Source organism: Pleurodeles waltl, chromosome 9 (assembly GCF_031143425.1).
Source record: "Pleurodeles waltl isolate 20211129_DDA chromosome 9, aPleWal1.hap1.20221129, whole genome shotgun sequence".
NCBI lineage: Eukaryota > Metazoa > Chordata > Amphibia > Caudata > Salamandridae > Pleurodeles > Pleurodeles waltl.
In genome coordinates, this window is record NC_090448.1 from 661,937,451 (window position 1) to 661,960,527 (window position 23,077).

The following is a 23,077-nucleotide window of genomic DNA, read 5'->3' on the forward strand; positions in this document are numbered from 1 at the left end:
GGGCCTGGGGGAGAAAACAAGACCAGGTCAAGAGAGGTGTCCAAACTGCTTGCCTCCTGAAGCTCCTCATACCATTTTTCGTCATGATACATCACAGCAATGCCATCTCCAGCATTATTAGTGCTATTACTGAATTTGTACCAAAAATGTTATTAACAAACTGTTTCCTACTCTGAGGCAGTGAAACAGTATCAGTACCAGAAGGATCAGTAACGGGAGCAAGCAGCGTTGAGTTCAATCTCGGAAGAGGTCGATGGGGCTCCACCTCGAGTAAGACTGAACTACTATAGAGATATGCAACAATGGTGAATTCAGCTTTAGTGCCGGGAGGATCACGCCCCAGTACTGGACATGCACCCAGAATGGCAACAGTGCTGGCATCAACCTAGATCCGAAAACTGACTCAGAGGGCCTAAATGGTGCCAGGGAAGATCCTGCCAGGATGTTTTTAGTTGAGAGGCCTCTTCAGAGGAGATTGGCTTCATGAACAGGCACTTCATATACTCCTAGAGCTCCTGAATATAAGGAGTAGCCCAAAGCCCAGGAAACGCGGGCTGGTGTGGGGCGGAATCGACACCCAGCAACTTCGAAAGCGACTCAGAGTTATGGTGGCCTTGCACCCTCTTTGGTGACCTGAAGTGGGGAAGAACCCTGCTTAAACTTATTTTTCTTTTTATGAGGCTTACATGAAGAACAGGACACGGCAGTGAGTCCTTCAGGGACTGGCCCCAGGATCGAGATTGAGAATGGGTCTGTCCCTCCAACCTGCACTGATGAGGGGCCTTGAGGTGTTGGGTGACGAAAAGCTTTGCCTCTTGCATATGGTCTTCGTTAACCATAACTCACGCCCTCAACTTACACGGCTAAATACCTCAGATGTTACATCACTTATGATATCTCCTGTGACATCATTGACAATACCACTGTGACATCTGAAATGATCATCATTAATAAAACTATTATGCATGGAAGGGGTGTGAGTTTTAAATACTTTAGGGAACAAGTCATAGTTGCTTGAAATAACTCTTTATTACTAAAATGCAAAGGTGAAGTTGCAGTTTGTCTATGTCATGTAACAATATACAAAGTGCCATTTTAAGTAAGGCAGCCCTAGTGGCTTTGTCATATGTTCAAAATAACAAAATAATAGTGGCTGGGCCCATTGGCTTCATCATGGGCTCAGCACATCAACATGTATAAAGAAGACCTATTCGCTTTGTCAACAAGTCACCAGTATACAAAAGAAAATGTATATTTCATAAATTAGTGAATCGCAATGTTTTGTAAAAGTGACGTTAATAATAAAAATCTAAAAGCCTTATATTTTAAAAAAAACATGATGTTGAGTCTTTAAACACCTCTCAGGCCATAAAGTGCAGCCATTGGACCCACCACAGGGTGTCCCTGCACTCCAGTTGAAGAGCTTACAGCACCAGCTTGGACATGTTTACAAAATATGGTAAACTCTCTTGGGAGTATGAATTTAAAAACGCAGGAGATTTAGGGCCTGATTTGGAAATTGGCAAACAGGTTACTGTGTCACGGTGGTGACAGATATCCTGTATGCCAAAATCTAAATCCCATAGGACATAATGATTTTGGCAGACAGGATATCCATAAATGCTGTGACGAAGTAACTCGTCCATCAATATCTAAATCAGACCCTTACTGTTTTTTGTATGTGGCTGTGGAACTGCTATCTTCCCTGCAGTCCTCCAGAACATTAAAAGAAATGCCTGGTGGTGCCCCTGGCCCTTCTAGGGACACCATCAGGCTCCAAAACAAGTATGTAAAAAGCCCTTGCACAGCTTTTTTCAAATGTTTTGGGTGCCCACCCAGAGCACCCACAACTTTTGCAATGTTGATGGCTGAGGGGGGAGCCCCAAGGCCTCAGTGACCATAACTAGCAACCATACTGGTGCCAGTGGGAGCCAGCAATTCCTTTGATCACTGGATGCCCTGGTGCCCACCCGGGGCACCCACATCACCCTTTGAGGAGGGCCTGGGGGAGCTTAAAGGTCCCTGTGTCCCCAGCCAGCTGCTTGACCATCACCATATTTACTACAGCCCAGGTGGGAGCTGTATTTTTCAAGTTGTGTTGCCTGCCTGGGCAAATGTGGATAGGCAATAGATTTCTATGCCCCACCCACACTCTTTTGAGCAGGGAACCACAATGTCCCCAGGGATGAAGTCCCCGGGATACTGCTATGGACCTCCGGGGATGGAGTCCCAGGCCCTATCATGACAGACAGGGGCCCCACACATGCCCTTCCTTCCTTCCCCAATAAATAAGGAAGCTGGCCTAGGGGGATGGGGTCCCCAGGGCCTCCTGCAGGCTTGGGGAGGGGGGCACCTGCTCCTCTACTCTTAACAATAATTTATTAGTCCCTGGGTATAGGGTATAGGGTCTAGGGGCCTTTTATATGGTCGGAGAGGGAGGCTGAACCCCGCCTTAATAAATAAATATGGTCTGGAGGATGGGTTCCCTGGGGCCTCTGAGGGGCTTGAGGAGGAGGGACAATATGCTTCCCCCCACAAAAATGTATTTGCGCCTCCCCCTAAAGGCCCTAGCCCACAGTGCTAGATTTCTTTATAAAAAGTAGAAGACCGCTATTTTTAGGTTGCAGCTTACCAAAGACATCTTGGGGACTTTCAGAAAGTTGAACTAGGAATGCATTCCGCTTCATGAATACCATTGGCTTTGCGGTTTGTAATGAAAATGTCACTTACCCAGTGTACATCTGTTCGTGGCATCAGTCGCTGTCGATTCGCATGTTTTGCATAGCTCGCCATCTGGTGTTGGGCCGGAGTGTTACAAGTTGTTTTTCTTCGAAGAAGTCTTTCGAGTCACGGGACCGAGTGACTCCTCCTTTTGTCTCCATTGCGCATGGGCGTCGACTCCATCTTCGATTGTTTTTCCCCGCAGAGGGTGAGGTAGAAGTTGAATTGTAGTAATAGTGCCCATGCAATGGAGTGACTAAGTATGTACCTATTTAAGGTTGAGATGATACATATACAAATAGTCGAAGGTAACTTCCAAACTGCTACAGGCTCCCGGGGAGGCGGGTGGGCACATGCGAATCTACAGCGACTGATGCCACGAACAGATGTACACTGGGTAAGTGAAATTTTCAGTTCAATGGCATCTGTCGCTGTAGATACGCATGTTTTGCATAGACTAGTAAGCAGTTATCTCCCCAAAAGCGGTGGCTCAGCCTGTAGGAGTGGAAGTAGTTTGAAATAATGTTCTTAATACGGCTTGACCTACTGTGGCTTGTTGTGCGGATAACACGTCTACACAGTAGTGCTTGGTGAATGTGTGAGGCGTAGACCATGTGGCTGCCTTACATATTTCTTGCATTGGGATGTTTCCTAGAAAGGCCATGGTAGCACCTTTCTTTCTGGTTGAGTGTGCCCTTGGTGTAATGGGCAGCTGTCGTTTAGCTTTAAGGTAGCAGATTTGGATGCATTTAACTATCCATCTGGCTATACCTTGTTTTGATATTGGGTTTCCTGCATGAGGTTTTTGAAATGCAATAAATAGTTGTTTAGTCTTTCTGATGTTCTTTGTTCTGTCAATGTAATACATTAATGCTCTTTTGACATCTAATGTATGTAGTGCCCTTTCAGCTACGGTATCTGGTTGTGGAAAGAACACTGGAAGTTCCACTGTTTGATTTAGATGGAACGGTGAAATAACCTTTGGCAAAAATTTAGGATTAGTCCTTAGGACGACCTTATTCTTGTGTAGTTGTATAAAAGGTTCTTGTATTGTAAACGCCTGAATCTCGCTTACTCTTCTTAGGGAAGTAATGGCGATGAGAAATGCAACCTTCCAGGTTAGGAACTGTATTTCGCAGGAGTGCATGGGTTCAAAAGGTGGACCCATAAGTCTAGTTAGGACAACATTTAGGTTCCATGAAGGAACAGGTGGTGTTCTTGGTGGTATAATTCTCCTAAGGCCCTCCATGAATGCTTTAATGACTGGTATCTTATATAGGGAAGTTGAATAGGTAGTCTGCAGGTATGCAGATATTGCTGCAAGGTGTATTTTAATGGAAGAGAAAGCCAGGTTAGATTTTTGTAAGTGAAGCAAGTAACCCACTACATGTTCTGGAGTTGTGTGTAATGGTTGTATTTGATTAATATGGCAGTAGCAAACAAACCTCTTCCATTTACTTGCATAGCAGTGCCTGGTGGATGGCCTTCTGGCTTGCTTTATGACTTCCATACATTCTTGGGTAAGTTGTAAGTGCCCGAATTCTAGGATTTCAGGAGCCAGATTGCTAGATTCAGCGATGCTGGATCTGGGTGTCTGATCTTTTGGTAGTGTTGTGTCAACAGATCTGGCCTGTTGGGCAATTTGATGTAGGGTACTACTGATAGGTCTAGCAGCGTTGTGTACCAGGGTTGCCTTGCCCAAGTTGGTGCTATTAATATGAGTTTGAGTTTGTTTTGACTGAGTTTGTTTACCAGGTAAGGAAGGAGAGGGAGAGGAGGAAAAGCGTAAGCAAATATCCCTGACCAGTTCATCCATAGGGCATTGCCTTGGGACTGTTTGTGTGGGTATCTGGATGCGAAGTTTTGGCATTTTGCGTTCTCCTTCGTCGCAAACAAGTCTATTTGAGGTGTTCCCCAGAGTTTGAAATAGGTGTTCAGAATTTGGGGGTGAATTTCCCATTCGTGGACCTGTTGGTGATCTCGAGAGAGATTGTCTGCGAGTTGATTTTGGATCCCTGGTATAAATTGTGCTATTAGGCGAATTTGGTTGTGAATTGCCCAACGCCAAATTTTTTGTGCTAGCAGGCTTAACTGCGTGGAGTGCGTCCCCCCTTGCTTGTTTAGATAATACATTGTTGTCATGTTGTCTGTCTTGACGAGAATGTATTTGTGAACTATTATTGGTTGGAAAGCTTTTAGTGATTGAAAAACTGCTAGAAGTTCTAGGTGATTTATATGCAGTTTTGTTTGATGTACGTTCCATTGTCCTTGTATGCTGTGTTGATTGAGGTGTGCTCCCCACCCTGTCATGGAAGCATCTGTTGTTATTACGTATTGTGGCACTGGGTCTTGGAAAGGTCGCCCTTTGTTTAAATTTATGTTGTTCCACCACAGAAGCGAGAGGTAAGTTTGGCGGTCTATTAACACCAGATCTAGAAGATGACCCTGTGCTTGAGACCACTGTGATGCTAGGCACTGTTGTAAGGGCCTCATGTGCAGTCTTGCGTTTGGGACAATGGCTATGCATGAAGACATCATGCCTAGGAGTTGTAATATCATCTTTGCTTGTATCTTTTGTGTTGGATACATGCGTTGTTGGTACGCCACTCCACTCTGCGCCACTCTCCTCTGCACCACTGCGCTCTACTATGCACCACTCTAATCTACGCCACTGCATTCTACAAAACTACATTGTTCGCTGCTGAACTCAATGTCAATGCACTCTATACCACTATACTCTGCAACGCTCTATACCAATGCACTGTACACCAGCCTACTCTACTCTATGTCACTCTGTATATGCCACTCTACGCAACTCCACACTATGCCACTCCTATATGTGACACTCTATACTCCTCCAGTCTACCCAATCCACTCTATGACACACCACACCACTCTCTTCTGCGCCACTAACTTTTAGCCATGCTAAACATCAACCATGCTGGTGAACAACATGGCTAAAACACATTGGCAACGCCAATAGCTCATGCATAGGTGAGACCTATTGGATTTGCCAATGTTATTTTCTGATTGGAGACACAGCTATTTTGCGGATTTGCAGCACTGATAAAAAAATATTTCGGATTAAATCCCCAAGGGATGTAGGGGTCCCGCCGCGCCTAGTAGTGGGGTGTTTTTATCAACTTTTTCCCTACGACAGGGGACTGAGTCCTCAAGTCTTTCATCTTGAGATCTGTCGGATATTCTGCGGCATCAAACAGATATATTTGTTTAACCTTTATTTCTCTAAAACTGCTGACAGAATTACACCAAATCACAAAAAGTATACTTTCTGGGCCAATATCTTGATTTCTGTCAAATTTGTTAAATACTTTTCAGCCATTTTGGCTGTAGCTGAGTCTAATCTTTCAATGGAAAAATGAATGTGGAAAACATGTTTTGGGACCCCCCTTTTTTTCAGCCCTTGCTTGATGGATCGCCCCAAATAAGCAAATATCTTATGCAAAAGGAAGCAGGAAAATATAGGCGGTTCCCAAGTTTAGGTGGGAAGCAGGGGCCAGATGTACAAAGCGTTTTGCATGGTGCAAACAGCAAATTTCACTGTTTGCGCCATGCAAAACGAGCATCGCGATGCTCATTCCCATTTTGCGAGTCGGTAACGTGGTTACCGACTCGCAAAATGGGAATGCGACTCGCAAATAGGAAGGGGTGTTCCCCTTCCTATTTGCGATTCGCATCACGATGTAGAATTGGTTTGTGACCGCGAACATGGTCGCAAAGCAATTCGCAATTAGCACCCATTTCAAATGGGTGCTAACCCATTTGCAAAAAGGGAAGGTGTCCCCATGGGACCCCTCCCCCTTTGTGAATGGCTCTAAAAACATTTTTTCAGAGCAGGCAGTGGTCCTATGGAACAAAAACGTTTCATTTTCTCTAGTGTATTGCAACTCGTTTTCCTTTAAGGAAAATGGGCTGCAATAAAAAAAAAAAAAACTGCTTTATTAAAAAGCAGTCACAGACATGGTGGTCTGCTGTCTCCTGCAGACCACCATCCCTGTGAGTGCAGCGAATCGCAAGGGGGTCGCAAATTGCGACCCACCTCATTAATATTAATGAGGTGGGTCTTTGCGACCCCCTTGCGATTTGCAGATGGTGTCAGGGACACCATCCTGCATATGGGGTTGCGACTCGCAAATTGCGAGCCGCTCTGACTCGCAATTTGCGAGTCGCAAACCCATTTTTTGTTACATCTAGCCCCAGCTCCTATATATGAACCACACTAAAACACAACTTATATTCTAAATGTACGCACGTTAAATGTCTGTTTTTCTAACAGAACTTTCAAGCATAGGATTAGCACACTGCCACCGGGCCTGAGCTAGAAAGTGACAAAGCCTTTTTTCCATTTTACAGCAAAGTCCTTAAGCACAGGATTAGCAAGTGCCATCTCCGCTGAGATGAAAAATCACAAAAGCCATTTACCACTCTAGACAGTATTACAACGTTGGATTGGTAAAATATCATCCAAACCAATTTAAAATTAATGAAAGCATCACCTGACATATGTTTAGAGTTGATTTGAGAGGTATAGCTTTGTCCAGACACAAGGGTGCACCCAGTATAAATCAAGACAATACCCTTCTATGATTAAAGGGATGCATAAATTATGCAAAAAGGAAGCAAGGAACTCTGGATGCTTTCAAAGTTTAGGTGGAGAGCAGCTCCTTTATATGAAGCACCCTACAACACCACAGACACTCTGAGTCTGCTCACCTCAAATGTCTGTTTTTCTAGCAGAGTTTTTAAGCAGAAGGATTAGCACAGTGCCATCTATGCTACTGGAATGGAAATGTTCTCTGCATAATAAAGATTTGTACCCCTGCCCTGAGTGCCCTATGGTACTGTTGTCTGGATCCCTAATGCTCATTTTTTTGGCAAAGGTGAACATGGATCATGAGTGTGTGACATGACATAGGCCTGTCTCAGGGATTGCAGTCTTGTTGGACAGGAAAGGGCTACCCTCATAGTAGTGGACGGCTACTGCCTTCACCAGGAGTTAAACAGCACAGGCAGGGTGGTGACAGCATACCATGTAGTGATTAATAATAGTGAATTGGAACTTTTTACCCTGTGTCACTGGAGTGAGGCCTAGAGGCGCATTCACCTTTTTTAAAAGTTCTGCTGCTGTGTGCCTAACTCACCACTGGCCTATATCACGTAGATGTGGAGTGCTGCATCTGTGCTGGTTGAATGTGTGTCTGGGGAGCATACACTACAAGGATAGAGCAGTCCTGAAGAGTACATGTGAGAATTGCGCATGTGCTGAGTATAGGTATTCCTATGAGGAATACATGATATGAAAGATGTATTGCTGTGCGTGCGTAATGAGAGCCTATGCTGGGAGTATTTATACTTGAGTGAAGTACAATACATAAAGGGTTAAGTGTTGTGCAGCGCGCACATGGCGAGTGTGTTTGTAAATAACACACCCTAGGTAAGAAAAGCTTCACTGCTCAACAGTGGACGCAGACTGAGTGAATGTACTGAATGCATGTGTATACGTAATTGTAGAAAGTATGGAGGTACTAGTGCTGGACAGTAAGAGCGAGGTGGAATTACACTAAGTTAGTGTGTCTGCAATTGGACATGTGTGGAAGGCCCTTGTTTCCATTTTGGGAAGCCAAGGTCTGCCTGGTGTAGACATGCGAGTGAGAGGAATCACCCCAGGCAGATTTGTGTATTGCTGCATTCATGTGAATTGGGTGGGACAAACACTGGAAGGAAAAGGAAAAGACTCCTTTTACACTTCACTAGACTGCTCTATGATTCATTGATAAATCACAAGGAAGGGACCTGGACACATCTCAGGGACAGAAAGGGGGCTGATAAGGGACTAAAAAGAGTAGGTCTGGGGGTCTGGGATTAACCTTTTTTTTTACTTCTAAAGTGTTTTATTAGGATTTTATACAATAGGAAAATTAAATAACATAAATGAAATGGAAAAATACATTGTATTGTACCATCAAATCAAGTGAGAACAGTAGTTTAGGCTATTACATGAGGAGTCGGTCCACATTAACAAAAGTAGAGGGTAGAGATAAGTGTATTTGTTTGCTCTGGTGAGGTGAGGTTAATCAGTGTGTGTATTGTGAAGGAGCGGTTTTCGATGTTGTGGTGATTAAAGTACCTCAGTTGTAGATGAATGAGTCAGAGTAAAAGAACGTAGATGAGAGAAGAGAAGAAAAAGGTGATAGGGGGTGATAAGTATGGAGTATGTGGGAAGGGGGTGAGTAGGGAGAGGAGGAGGTGGCCGAATGGGGAGTGGAGGGGAGGGTGAGAGAATGAGTGAGTGAATGCATCAATGATTGGATGATCATGGTTACATAGACGAGGTAGACATAAAGTTGTCTAGTTTGCACCAAAGTTTACGATTCTTCATTGGTGTTGTCATCAAGTATATGTTTAGTGAGTTACAGGCAGTTCTGGTGAATTGAAGCCATTCCCATCATATGAATGTGGATAGTTTGGATGAGACTTTCCATTCATTGAGGATAACTTAGGCCAGTTGTGACTAGAATGTCCCTTAGGAGATGGTCCTCTTTGTTTAATGCCTGTTTAAAGCCGGTGGGGAGGATGCCCAGTGTAAAAGAGGCTAAAGTAGGAATCCATTTTGTATGAAGAATTTGAAATATTGTATTACTGATGTCCTGCCAGAACGTTTCGGTGGAGGTGCACTCCATTAGCACGTTTAAAGTCTCCTGTTTCCTTCTCACAGCTCCAGCATGTGTCGGAGGATCGGAGGTCTAGTTTATAAAGTTTGGCCGGACTCCAGTGGGCCATACTGATAATCTAGTGTTGGAGTTATTATGTTGGAAGTGAGGTTACTCCAGGTAGATGGCCAGTCCGGTGAGACGCTTGGAGTGTTGTTGGAATTTTAAAGTAGAGTTTCCCACTTATCTTGTGTTGGTTTATTTAGTGAGCTTTTGTGGGGGGTAGCAGGGAATACAGTTTGGAAGCTAGGTGACCGCCTTTGGTAAATGTTTCTAATGTGTTGGGTAGGGCATGAGGTGTTGTAGGTTTATGTTTGGCTGTGATATTATTTTAAGGAAATGGTAAAAGTCTAGGTTGTTTAGATCAAATTTGTCATTAATATGAGAAAACGGTATGGGTTCTGAGGGGGTGCCGGTATCTCTCAACAGGAGAATATGTTTTTCTGCCTATTTCTCTATTTACATCATTCTTCTTTGTAGTTTAAGTTTTCATTGTGCCATAGCGAGGCTAGACATGAGTGCTTAATTTTGTTGGGTAGTTTGTTGTTAATTTTTCAGAGTGCCTGTGCTGTTCTGGATAGAATGTTTATAGAGTGGTGTGTTTTAAGTTGGAAATGAAGTGAGGGATAAGGGTTTAGCTAGGGCGATTTCAATAGCAAGCCATGGCAGCGAGGGATTGGTAGTGCTTAGGAGCCAGTGGCTTCCATGTTTCACTAGGAAGGCATGTTGATATCTCCGGTAGTTGGATAAGTTTAGGCTGCCAAGATTGTTAGGAAGTCTCATTTTCTTTAGGGCAATTCTAGGCTTTTTAGACTTTCAGAGGAAATCGGTAAGTAATGTGTCTATTTTAATAAAAAAATTTGCCTGAGAGGTATATGGGGGACATGCTAATTAAAAAGTTAATCAGAGGGGTATTCATCATTTTGATAGATTCTTTTCTACCCCACCAAGTAATGAACCTGGTTGACCTTTTGTCTAAGCTATCTTTGATGTTATCTAGTGTCTTTTTCTCGTCGCAAACAATGGAGTCTTTAAGGTTATGGGGGAACCATATACCCAGGTATGTTATCTCATCTGGGGTCCATTTGAGTCCATAGGGGCTGATGTGTAAACTGTTACAGTACACATTGAGAGGAAGAACCTCAGTCTTTTCCTTGTTGGGGCAGTAGCCTGGCATCTTAGAGTAGCTGTGGATGGTGGATATGATGTGTGGCAAGGCTGAGTCTGTCTGGATGGTGAAAAGGAGAATGTCATCCACCTAGGCAGCTAGTATTTGTGGGCCTGATGAGAAAGGGATACCGGGGATGATTGGTTTTCTCTGATCAATGCAAGTAGGGATTCTACGGTTAGTAGAAATAGGAGGGGAGAGAAGGCATCCTTGTCTGGTTTCTTGTTGGAGGTAAAAAGGATTAGACAACTTTCCATTGATGTTTATTCTAACTTTCGGTTCTTTGTACAGAGCAAGGATCATTCTTGAGAGAGCAGGACCAAAGCTGAAGGAGGTGAGTGAGGCTTAGAGGAAGGTCCACGATATCTTATCAAAGGCTTTCTGCGCATCTAGTACTATTGCCCAGGTCAGTTGGTGCAGGAGTTTGCCTATTTCAATCGCATGGCTAAAAGGTCTCGTATGATCCACGCTGAAACTCCCTTTGATAATTACTGATTGAGAGGTATGTATTATGCTTTTGATAATGGACTCTATTCTGAGGGCTAGGATCTTTGTGTATATGTTGCAGTCTGTTTTCTAAGAGATATGGGTCGTAGTTGTTCTTGGGGTTGGATGGATCTTTCCCATCCTTGGGTATAACAATTATGGTTGCCTCCGCGACGGAGCCCTCAACGGAGCCAGTGGAGGAGAAGTAGGTAATATAGGCCCTCATTATAACATTGGGGGCGGCAACCACAACCTGCCAAGTTGTAACCGCCGTGCGGCCGCCAATGCAACCCCACTCCTGCGGTGGCCATTACGACGGGATGTCGGCCGCAGCACGGGAGCCGGCTCCAAATGAAGCCGGCGGTGTTGCGGCGGTGCGACGGGTGCAGTTGCACCCGTAGCGCTTTTCACTGTCTGCTATGCAGAGAGTGAAAAGCTTCATGGGGCTGTGCCAGGGGGCCCGCAACTCCCCTTTCCGCCAGCCTTTTTATGGAGTTTCCTACCACCATGAAAAAGCTGGCGGGAAGGGAAACCCGTAATCCCCTGGGCAGCGCTGCAAGCAGCACTGCCCTGGAGGATTACAACCGCCGGGACCAACGTGGTGGAAAACCGCCGGTCTCGGCGGTGCGACCGCGGCGCTTCTGCTGCGGTCGTAATTCGCAAGATTGCACCACCAGCCTGTTGGCGGTGCAATCGTCAAAACAGCCCTGGCAGTCTTTGACCGCCAGGGTTGTAATGATGCCCTAAGTCTTTTAAGAGTGATTAGGCATGTACCCCAAATTTGATAGAATGACGCCAGGAAGCTGTCTGAGCACAGGGCCTTCCTGCCTTTCATCGTTTTGATCACGTTTATGATTTCTTTGCGAGAAATTGGCTGTTCTAGCGATTCTTTTGTTGATGCATCTATCTTAGTTACATTCATTTTGTTGAGGTAGTTTAAGCATGCATATGTCATAAGATGTGTTATTAGTTTTGGAGTAGAGGGTATGGTAATATTTTTCTAAGGTAGTTAGGATGTCCTTCTCGTTTGTCAATGTGACGCCAAGTTCATTGGTTACAGAGGCTATTCTTGTGACGTGTCTGTTTTAAATAAAACACAAATATTTTGCCAGCTTTATTACGCCCACAGAAATTGATGCCTTTGTAATTTTGGACTATTAGGTGAGCTTTGTTACTCAGGATCTTGTTGTATTCATACTTGAGTTTATTTAGGTTGTTTAACTGAGTTTTGTCTTTGGTGCATTTGAGATCTTTGAGAAATAATGTTTTTATTTTTAGTTATAGTTGGTACAAGGTTTTGTTGTCTAGTTTGTTTTTCTTTGACATTAGTTTAATAATGTGCCCGCTGATAGTGTATTTCAGGGCGTCCCAGATGATTTGTGCATTTGGACCAGAAGACCTATTGAAGAAGGTTCCTCAGTAAGGAGGTTGTTCATCCTCCATGTTTTTGTTCCTGATGTATTCCAAGCGATATTGTAGAGTAATGAAATACAGGCATGGTCTGAGACTAGGGTTGGTTCAATAGTTAGGGAAGAGGTGGCTGTGACATGAGTTTTATCAATTAAGATATAATCTATGAGAGAGAATGTATTGTGCATACGGGAGAAAATTAAGTAATCTTTCCCTGAGGGCTTGAATAGTCTCCATATGTCTTTAAGTTTAAGAGAACTGCACATGTTGAGCATCTCTTTATGGGATCCTTTGAATTTAAACTGACATGCATAATTGAAATCTCCTTCTTGAATCATTCTGCAATTGGAAGGTAAAGTTGAGGGTTTTTTACTAAGATTAATTGAAAAGGTGGGTTGTCATTATCGGGCTCATGACTATGATTTCAATGTTGTGTCTCTGTATTTTAGTAAGAAGTCATCTGCCTTCATTGTCTGCTTCTGAGGACAGGATAGTAAGGCCAGAGGCTTTCGAGATAAGGGTGATCAGCCCATTTTGTTTTGTTTGTGGCTGGGGCGTATGTTAAGTCACTAACCCATGCTTTTTTTTAGGAGGATTGTCTCTTTAATTGCCACCATGGTTTCTTGAAGGAGAATTAAGTCTCCATTAAGTTTATGTGTATAGTCTAGGATTTTTTGTCATTTGGCTGGGTGATTTAGACCCTTGACATTAGGGGAGTGTATTTTTATGTTCTGCAATTTTTGTGAGAGGTGAGTATTCTTGTAGATGTAACCAGCGAAATGCCAGTTCTTGTTTGACGGTGAGGTGGGAGTAGGAGGGGGGAGGGCGGGTGGGTTTGAGGCGATGGCATGGGTGAGGGAAAACAGAATGGGTGAGAGAGGAAGGGCAGGGGGTAGGGAAAGGAAATAGTAAAGTAGTATGGTACAGGACAGGAGAAAAGATATGAAAGGTAAAAAGAAATTGGATAAGAAAATTATAGTATAGTGATTGATTAAACATTTGTGATGAGAATCTAGATACCATGGAGAGGTAGCCAACCAAATGTAACTGAGGAGAGGCCACGAGTGGTCAAGTCTAGGTATGGAGTGCAGTCTTGCCACACCCTGTATAAAATAGGGTGCATATTTAGAGTCACAGCAGTGTCCAAGTAAGGTATGTTTACTTATATTGTATGGTGGCTAGAGTGCCTGGCATTCTTTCCATAGTGGTGCATAGTGAGTTAGTTGCCATTTAGTGGGAGTGGACAATAATGTGTATTCTGTTGTTTATATTCATGTATGTGCAGGTATAGTAGTCATAGTATATAGAGAAAGTGTAATATTTGTAGTGGGTGAGAGGGCTATTTGTGGGATGGGTGTTGGTTGGTGACACATGTCATTATTTCTGCTGAGTTAAGTTTTTATGTCAACAGTTAGGGTTGTGAAAAATGGTACCCGATGTGTTTCATAAGTGTGGAGTACAATGTACAGTTTGCAGTAAATTCTCCACTTACTGTCATTTTAGTGCTAACATAATATCAACGTAGTGTCAACATAGAGCTACCAGAGTTTCAATGAGTTATCAGTAAGGTGTCTACCGAGAACCAACATACTATCAACCTAGTACCCGCATAATGTTCATATAGTGCCAGTATATTCTCAACATAGATTCAACACATATCAAAGTAAGTCGATTGAGTGCTCCAAGGTTACTGTATTGCAGGTAATGCTGGCAAACGTTAGTGATTTTTGTACTGTCCGACCTGTGGGTCAAAACGCAGTTTCAATAGCAATTGGACAACAGCTAAGTACTTATTGGGTGGCCCTAGATTTGTATAATATTATTATCTATGTAAGCCTGGTATCAGTATTAATTAATGCCAATATAAGATTTGATAAATCCAAGTTATGTTGAAAGTGAGAAGATGAAACATTGCAACAAATCCATCATCGGGTTGAAGGCAATTAAAAAACATCTGATTTAACCAGAGGAGGTTGAAGGTTGTTATAGAGATACAGTACCAGTCACTGAAGAAGAGAAGAGAAATCTTACCATTGGTTAGGGTTAACAGTAGGTTGTTAGGTTTATTGTTGAGTTATTAGTACATGCTAGTTAATTAGTTTAGTTAAGGTTTTGTAGGTTGCTGACCACTTTATTTGTTCTGCCTTGGTTTGAAGAAGTGGAAGCAACTCAAACAAATATTTCGGCCTGTTACAGTTATTTTGCAAGAATGAGCTTGTACGCCCATTTGTCCATGCCATGGGTCAATCCGAGTTCTGCAGCGTTATGGGAAGAATGTGAATTGGGCTTTGTTTAGGCCTTTTGTGGGCAGCCTGATTATTGCATGTTACTAAGTGAGTAGAAAGTTAATGAAAGTTAGTAGGAAGGATTTGTGTTATGTGTTAGCCATTCCTTCTGAGTTTTTAAGAGGCCATTTTCAGGTCTAGGATTTCTGCAACGTAAGAATCCAGTTCCTTAGGGTTTTCAAAAATGACGGTTTTGCTTTTGTACGTTTTTATTCATGCAGAGTTTTCCTTTGGGAAAAGGAACGCCTTATGTTTTTTGATGGTGTCTTTGGAGTAATCTTGACAGATCCCAATAGAACCGCCTTGCAACTTAATTTTCTGTATTTTCTTCATATGCGTGAGGATGGCTTCAGTATGTGAGTAGCAGAAGGGTCTGAAAATGAGGGCTCTTGGAGCTTCGCTGTTTGCTGGCTTATGTGTGGGCAATCTTTGTGCTTGTGTTATTTCAAAGTCCTTGTCTAAGTTTCTATTGAGTACTTGGGGGATTCATTTTTCAATGAAGGCTGCACAGGAAGGAGTTTGGTTTTCACTACCTTCAGGAAGTCCAAAAATGCACAAGTAGCACTGTCTCTTTCTGTCTTCGAGCTCAGTGATGTTCCTTTCCAGGTGAGCCAGTCTTGAGGTGGTGGTTGATAAAGTTTTAGAAGAGTTGTGTTTGTGGTCTTCCAGGAGGTTTATCCGTGATTCTATTTCAAAGATTCTGCCACCCAGTTGTATCATTTCTTGTTTCAATGACGCAAGGTCGTCCTCTATAGTTTCTGTGGTGGACTTTTTCGATTGAGCAAGCATGTGTAGCATGTCGAGTTTCTGCATAATTAGGTCTAGAGTTGCAGAGGTCTCAGATTTAGATTTTGTCTGGGAGTCTGGGCCCAGGGGGGGTATGGGGTATTACTTGTGTCCCTTCTGTGGGCTTTTTGTAGTTCTTGACTTGTTTGACAGAGGCGCAAAACGTTGGGAAGTATGGTGAGGTGCAGAAGTCGGTATCTTTCCTGAGTTAGTAACACTTAAATAATTTTATATGGTGCTGCAATGCAGATTGTTGAATAGAAAGGTACAGCACTTTGGAGTGTAAGGGATTATTCTTAGCTCCCTCCTGTCTGCAATTTGGGCTACTGGTGAGATGGAGAAATTTAGGATCCTAGTTCTGGAGCGTGCTTCAGAGAGAGTTGTATTAAATGGAGGTGGCCATCTCAGGGTCAGGCATAGGATGGGAGGGCCTGTGACATAATTGCTCTGGTTGGTAGGTTAGTTTTATATATTGTAAGTTCCTACCCTTAAAGAGCGCTGTAGAGTAGTGTCATTAAGCACTCACCCCCAGGGGTAGGATGTTCATAGTGGCGCTGGGGTAGTCAAGTAGAGATTCATTTACGTGGAGTCCTGGTGTCTCCCATTTTAGGGTCTGGCGCTGTGAGAGGGCTTCTGGAGCACTTTGGAGAGTAAGGGTCTATTCCCAGCCCCCTCCTGTCTGCAATTTGTTTTGCTGCAGAGGTGAAGACATTCAGGATCCCAGTGTGTTTAGTTCAGAAGTAAGAAGGTTCTAGGAGCATGTTTCAGAGAGAGAGAGAGAGAGAGATTAAATGGAGGTGGCAATCTTAGGGTCAGGCATAGGGTGGGAGGGACCGTGCCTTATTTACTCCGGTTGGTAGGTTTGTTTTATATATTATAGGTTCCTACCCTTATAGAACATTGTAGAGTAGTGCCACTAAGTGCTCACTCTAGGGGTAGGATGCCTGTAGTGACACTGGGGTAGTCGAGTAGAGATTTATCTACGTGGAGTCTTGGTGTCTGCTATTTCAGGTTCAGGCGTTGTTAGGCAGCTTCAGGAGCACTTGGTTATAAAAGGTGTTTCTCTCAAAGTTTTTCACCAAAAGTAGGTCGCTAAAAGCCCCACACCTTCCTATAAGCTGAGCACTGTTTAAAGTGTCCGTGGAGGTGGTGTAGCAGCAGAGCGGGCATATTTGTCCCTCTGCACAGCAGAGTTCTCCAATTAGGTGGCCATTTTCCTCAGGTGGTAGTCAAGCCCCCGGGATTAACCTTTTGATGCACATATCACTGTGACTGACATCCAGGTGTGAACGTTGGTCAATTCCCATGAGTGGTATTGTAGGTCAATCAGATTCAGAGTCTTGCATTGTGTGACAGACATCCTTCATTAGGAAAAAAGAAAGAAAGAAGTGTCCACTTCAAAAGAAGCAGAACCTCGACATAAAAATTCAAAAGACTCAGACGCTAAATCCCATTTGGTGTTTGGAAAAGGACTATAAGAAGGTGAGGTTGAGTCCCCAAAACTCTGTCATCTGCCAAGCAGCCAACCAGGCAGTGTGAGAAGGGGAAGCTCTGCAAGACTTCCACCTGTTACCAAGAATAGGGACCAAGCCGTTCTAGTCCCCCTGGACAGCGAGGAGACATTACCCAGGGAAACCAAGACCATCTGGCGTGGAGCTTGGGGCACCAGAGCCTACCTACTTGCCAGTATCAGCGTGCCCTTTGAGGAAGAGGAGAGCATTGGAGGAAGGGAGGTCCATTGGGAAGCCCTACCATGAGGACTCCCTGTACGAGGTGTGAGGATTTGTCTTTCTGCTGGTTGGGCCGTAGCCTGTGTGCAGGGCTGTTTTTGGTGACACCTTTACGGCAGGAGAGGGCCGAAGTAGACTGAGCCAAGTACTGAGTGCTGTGTGGAGGGAGCTGAGCCCGTACAGCCTTGTTGCAATGACCCTGTATGCAAAAGAGGGAACCACTGTTAAAGTAGTTGTGTGACCAGCATTTCAGGAATCGTGAATGCCTGAGCGGCACCCCATGTCAGGTGGGGACCCCCGAATGTGGCCAATTGCACCTAAGGAGTCTATGTTGCTTCAGGAAGGTACAGCTGAAACCCTGTGTGCAAGGAGGGGCTGTAGGGACCAAATAATCAAAGACTTCAGGCTGTCACCCAAAGTGAGGCTTTAACCAGCAGGTCTAGTCGCACCCAGCTGTCTGCCCTGACTGATCCTTGAGGACCAGGAGGATGCAGAGGAGGATGACATGCCCTCGTGGGACTCCAGCAGTGAGCTGATGGATTGAATTGCCCCCTGCTGGGGAGAACTTGACTTACAGCATGTCTTTAAAGCTGGAAGGTGCTCCAATTGCTGGGGACAGTCTGCCAAGCCACTCCAGAGTGAGCTTAAGCCTGGCTGACACTGCAGCATGTGATGTGAGCAGCCCGGCTTCTACTAGCAAGAACAGATCTTGTGAGAGCCTGAGCTGAGGGCACCCACTGTAACGCTGAATGCTTCAGTGCTGCAGGAGCGGGTAAGACTTGAACTACAGCTTGTGGGCCCTGGAGGATTTGCTTTGAATCTATTGCTGCATCATCAACACTTTTGACTAAAATCCTGAAGAGTCAAAGGGGACACTTGAGTACGACCTAATAGTGTGCATTCCCTGGATGTGGCCTCCAGTGAATGGGGAATAACCTGGAACACGTTACACAAAAGGAAGGTGGGAAAAGGATTTTACTGATAACTACTAGTGCCCTGACTTCAAGGGGGATTGTGTTGCTGCATTTGAATGTTGCATTTCTTTGCATGTGTAAAGTTATAGATAAAATACTACTTTTTCTTATAAAAGCAAGCATTTGGCTGGACATTGACTTATTGTTCCTACTGATTGCACTTTGAGTTATGAGTTGTGTTCACTGCCCTGTAGCTAAATGCCCCCAGAGGGAACCTTGACTGCTCGACTACAGCTACCACTGATAGTCAGGTGCAGAAGGGGTACCTGGCCCACTTTAGTGGGATCCATAGTAGCTCAGGCCCACAGGCATCCGAAATAAACAGCCGCAACCACCACGGTTGGACCCAGTAACCCCTGCGTGTGCTGTGGCCCTCTGCAAAGGGTATGACACACGTCAAGCTAGAAACTGACAAACTCTTTTACAAATTTTAAGGGACTGTCTTTAAGCACAAAATTAACAAGTGTCATCCTTGCTGAGCTGAAAAACTGACAACGGTCTTTTACCACACCAGGCACAGTAATACGGAGTTGGATTGGTAAAGTATCATCTAAGCCAACCTAGGATGAATAAAAACAACTCGTATAACATATACATACGTACACTATATATATAAAAAATAATGTGTGTGTATATATATATATGTATATATATATATATATATATATATACATAAACACAGATTTTTTGTTTCTTTAATTTAGTTTTAGCTGTTTGATAAATCTTCATGAAACAGTTTTGTGCCAATCCTTCATTGGGGTGGTCAAGAAATACGGGGCCCCCAAAAAATCTGATTTTCCCTGTAAATTCCCCTAGGAAGGTTTGTTCTCTGATACCGAAAAAAACAGCTGTACGGAATTACACTAAATGTGGCAAAAAGGTCGAACTTTACTCACAAAGCATGCTTTTTTATTTGGTGTAAATCCATTTACCTACTTTTGAGAAATTTGTGTTTAAAAAAGTGCACAGTGTGGGCATGAAGGGGTTAACGCTGGTAAAAAGTTTGAGATATCTAAAAAGGTTAGAGATTTCTTGTCAGTAGGTGTCCATATATGCTCTGATTAGACCATTCTAAATGTCTAGGTGTTATCCTGACTGTCTGTCCTCGACATTCGGAATATGTTTTGGTAGCCATTTCAGTACTCGGGAACTTCGTCCCCAAGTCCTGAATACAAATCAAAGGCCACATAAGGGGGCATGGTGGGCACACCCTGACCAACAGGGCCAAACCAAAATGACAAAAATAATATTTTAGATCACAAGTATGCAGGTACCAGCACCTAGTACCTGCATGTGGTACTGTGGTTTCAGAGCTGGTGCCAGCGCCATGGTGCAGTAGTATCAAGTTATTGCAGTAGCAAAAAAAATTAAAAAAGAGAATAGTAGTAGTACACCTCAGCCCCCAGAAGAGATATGGTTTGCTGCCAACTGCCATTGTACAGGCCGTAGCCTGTGCACAGTAGGGTTGCCTGCTTGCAGTTGGTTGGTTGGTGGCAGGATCAACCTACCTCTGCGTATAGCTGAAGGCAGTATGCAATGGAGGGGTTTGGGCATCCGTGGGATAGATTGCACCCGTGGGGGTTGGCTGCAGGGAATGGCCAAAGTTTGAGCACCCCTCGGAGTTTGGGTGCCAGCAGGGAGTTGGGTGCAATGACAGAGGCCAGGCCCTGGTGCCAACACTGGAACTGTGCTAACAGCACTAAGTACTGAGGTACCCAGTCAGGCATAGCACACTACCAGCACCAAAAAATTTTTTTTTGAAAACTGAGTAAGGCCACCCTTGTGGCCATTCACCACTGTGGTTGTCTGCCTCTAGTGGGTTGGACACCAAGCTAAACCAGCGTTGCACACAGATGAAGGCCATGCGCAGTGGGGTGATTGGACATAGGCCTAGGCCATAAGGCCAACTCCTCGATGTACCCTGCCTTGAAGGATTGAGTGCAGTTTGTTCAAGAGGGTTGGGTGTATGCTCATCTCCGAATCTGATCGAAAAACTCATGGCTTCACTGTAAAAAACAATAAGGGTTAATGTAACATCATAGTTTGGTGCTAGAATGCGATAAGAACTAAGGCCCATATTAAAGAAAAAGTGGAGCATCAGTTATGATGTGCCACTTTTCTTGCACCCTCCTACAGGCACCACCTTATAATATGGCGCACCCATGGTGGTCGTTAGCACAACAGCATCCACATTTTTGACGCTATTGTGGTGCTTTGCTACACTAGCATCAAAAAACTAGTGCATGTCTGGAGTTCTTATTTTGCTATATGGATAAGTCTTCATACTGTTTCCCATGACTCCCTGTATCCAATGTATGTCCGAGGTTTGCTTTTTGATTTACCAAAATGGAGCATTCTTCAGATCACTTGCTATGTCCAACTATATGATGTGCCTCTTGATCCTGGATGGACTCTATAGATCTTTTACTATATATGCCTTTATCCAGTGTGTGCCTAGGGGTTGTGCCTTTCTCTTCTGGGTGGACTATAGAGAGCATTTCCCAGAGCTAGGTTTCTCTTAGGCGCGCCCGTGGGTTACTCTTCTGGTGGTTTGAGATGGACCTGATAAGACACTGTCCAACACTTTAACCTGACTGCGTGTAAGCTGTTCATTCTTGTAGGGTGAATCTCTTTTAGCCCTGGGGAACCCATAAAGAGGTCTTACCCTGGCAAGCAAATACTGAAATCTTTCTGAAATCTATCCAGCACTCTTCCTAAATGTGACTTGTGGGAGCTAAGCATTAGGCCACAGCTTTCCTTATTTGCCTTTGTCTCCATCATTCACACATTTTCTACTTTAATTTGTGGGTCCTCAACGCCCAGACATTCTTAACATACAGCATGTACAGGTTCCTTAGGCAGCAATCCACTGGTTCATAGTGCAGGAGGGCTTCTTACTACTCCACTTGACGTTGGCATCAAATGCTCAGTTTGTATTGGTGCTAGAGATTGACCTGTAACAGCAACAGATTCCTTTGTCCAAGTGACCTTTTTTATTTATTAATATTGTTTAGTTCATACTCCTTGGGAATACCGACACTTGACTGAGCTGTTTTTTGATACGGTGTTAACTTATAGGCAACGAATCGGTAGGGACCGCTTTCTTTATAGGTTGCTAATAACTGGGTTGCGAGGAATACAGCGTTGCCCTGTTTTGCTTCTGCTTATTAGAATTCAAGACTAGAGAAAGTACATTAAACACAGGAAAGGGGGTGATCCTCCCCGTCAGAGATGTGAATATTGAATATTTAATAGGCCTATTACTTTCAGCATGGGACAAACACTCTGCTAGAACCCCATCCCCCCCAGAAAACTACATGATTGCTTTTAATTGCTTTTAGACACCTGTGTAAATGTACAGGCAGAAGGAATTCGTTTGTTGCAAGAAAAGTACCAACTAACTCTGGACAGACAAGTGGTCAACGGCTCTAACAGGATGGGGCAGGGCATCCAATACTGCTGCTCGAAGATGAGAGAACATACAACCCCAATAAGGCAGCAATACTTCATTCTCTGAAGCAAATTCTAAATTAGGGTGCACACATTTTACAATACTGTAAGCTAGAGCTTTCTGACGGACACAGCCTCAGCCATGCACAGTCAGCTACAAACCTTAGGGCACACTATGGTATGGTTCTGTTATGTTGGTGGTAATCCATACATAATAGAGCGCAGATTTAGGGATAGAATGCTAAAAGCTCTTAATATCTAAGCTACATAAGATTAAGGGGGTTATTCTAACTTTGGAGGAGGTGTTAATCCGTCCCAAAAGTGACGGAAAAGTGACGGATTTACCACCAGCCGTATTACGAGTCCATTATATCCTATGGAACTCGTAATACGGCTGGTGGTATATCCGTCACTTTACCGTCACTTTTGGGACGGATTAACACTCCTCCAAAGTTAGAATAACCCCCTAAATCTTCTGTTGTTTTTCTGTTCTGCAGTTTCAATATTACAAATCAAAACTTGTTTTCAACTGTAAAGGAAATGTTAATAATTATTCATGCAATACGACGAACCAGAGGCTGATGTTTTAGTACATATGATATATACTATTTGTTTTTTTGGATTAGCACATAGTGGCATTTGGAGAGTCATGGGTGTCTGGTAAATACTCAAAAATAAAAATGTAAACAATGACTGCAAAAAAAGTGCACAATTCCCACCGCGTTTCATCAAATCATTATCCGTCTGAGGAAATTCTACATGGTCTTAAGCTTTATCAAACCTACCCACACAATCCCAGTCTTTTTAAAATCAGAAGCTCTTCAAAATTCTGTTTATTTGCTGCTGCTACTTCGACACATGCATGAAGGCGCCTGGCTTATCCTTCTCACGACAAAGGTCCTAGAGACAAGTGCCAGTTTGGGTTCCAATCAAGAATACCATCACAAATGTTCCCAAATGAGAGCCTCCTACTTTGTCTATAAGCGCTCATTGGCTTTCTGCCCTTTAGATCTGCTGAAATCCAGCCATGTAAGAGTTGGAAACTCCATAGATCAGAAGCTGGCACAGTGCCTGGAAAATCAAGGCAACTCTGCTGTCTCCATAGGTCATCCAGTAAGCCCAAAACCGTGATTAGGATCTTACAGAATTAAGTTGGAGGCATTGGCAGTCAGCCTCTTCCAGTCCCCTTAGTTTCACACCTGGGTGAATTATATTTCAGGAACAACACAGATCGGTTAGCTGAAGACAATGAAGTGTTAAAACTTGTTATCATTTAAAACATGCAAAGACTGAATTATTCTCATCTTAGGAAAGATAGGAAAAGATCTTCACCTAC

At 43.7% G+C, this 23,077-nt stretch overlaps 1 protein-coding gene across 4 annotated transcripts in view; it reads right to left on the reverse strand.

Moving 5' to 3' along the window:
• DMPK (DM1 protein kinase) overlaps window positions 1–23,077 on the reverse strand; it is a 751,292-nt gene that overhangs the window by 178,817 nt on the left and 549,398 nt on the right. The window lies entirely within an intron of this gene.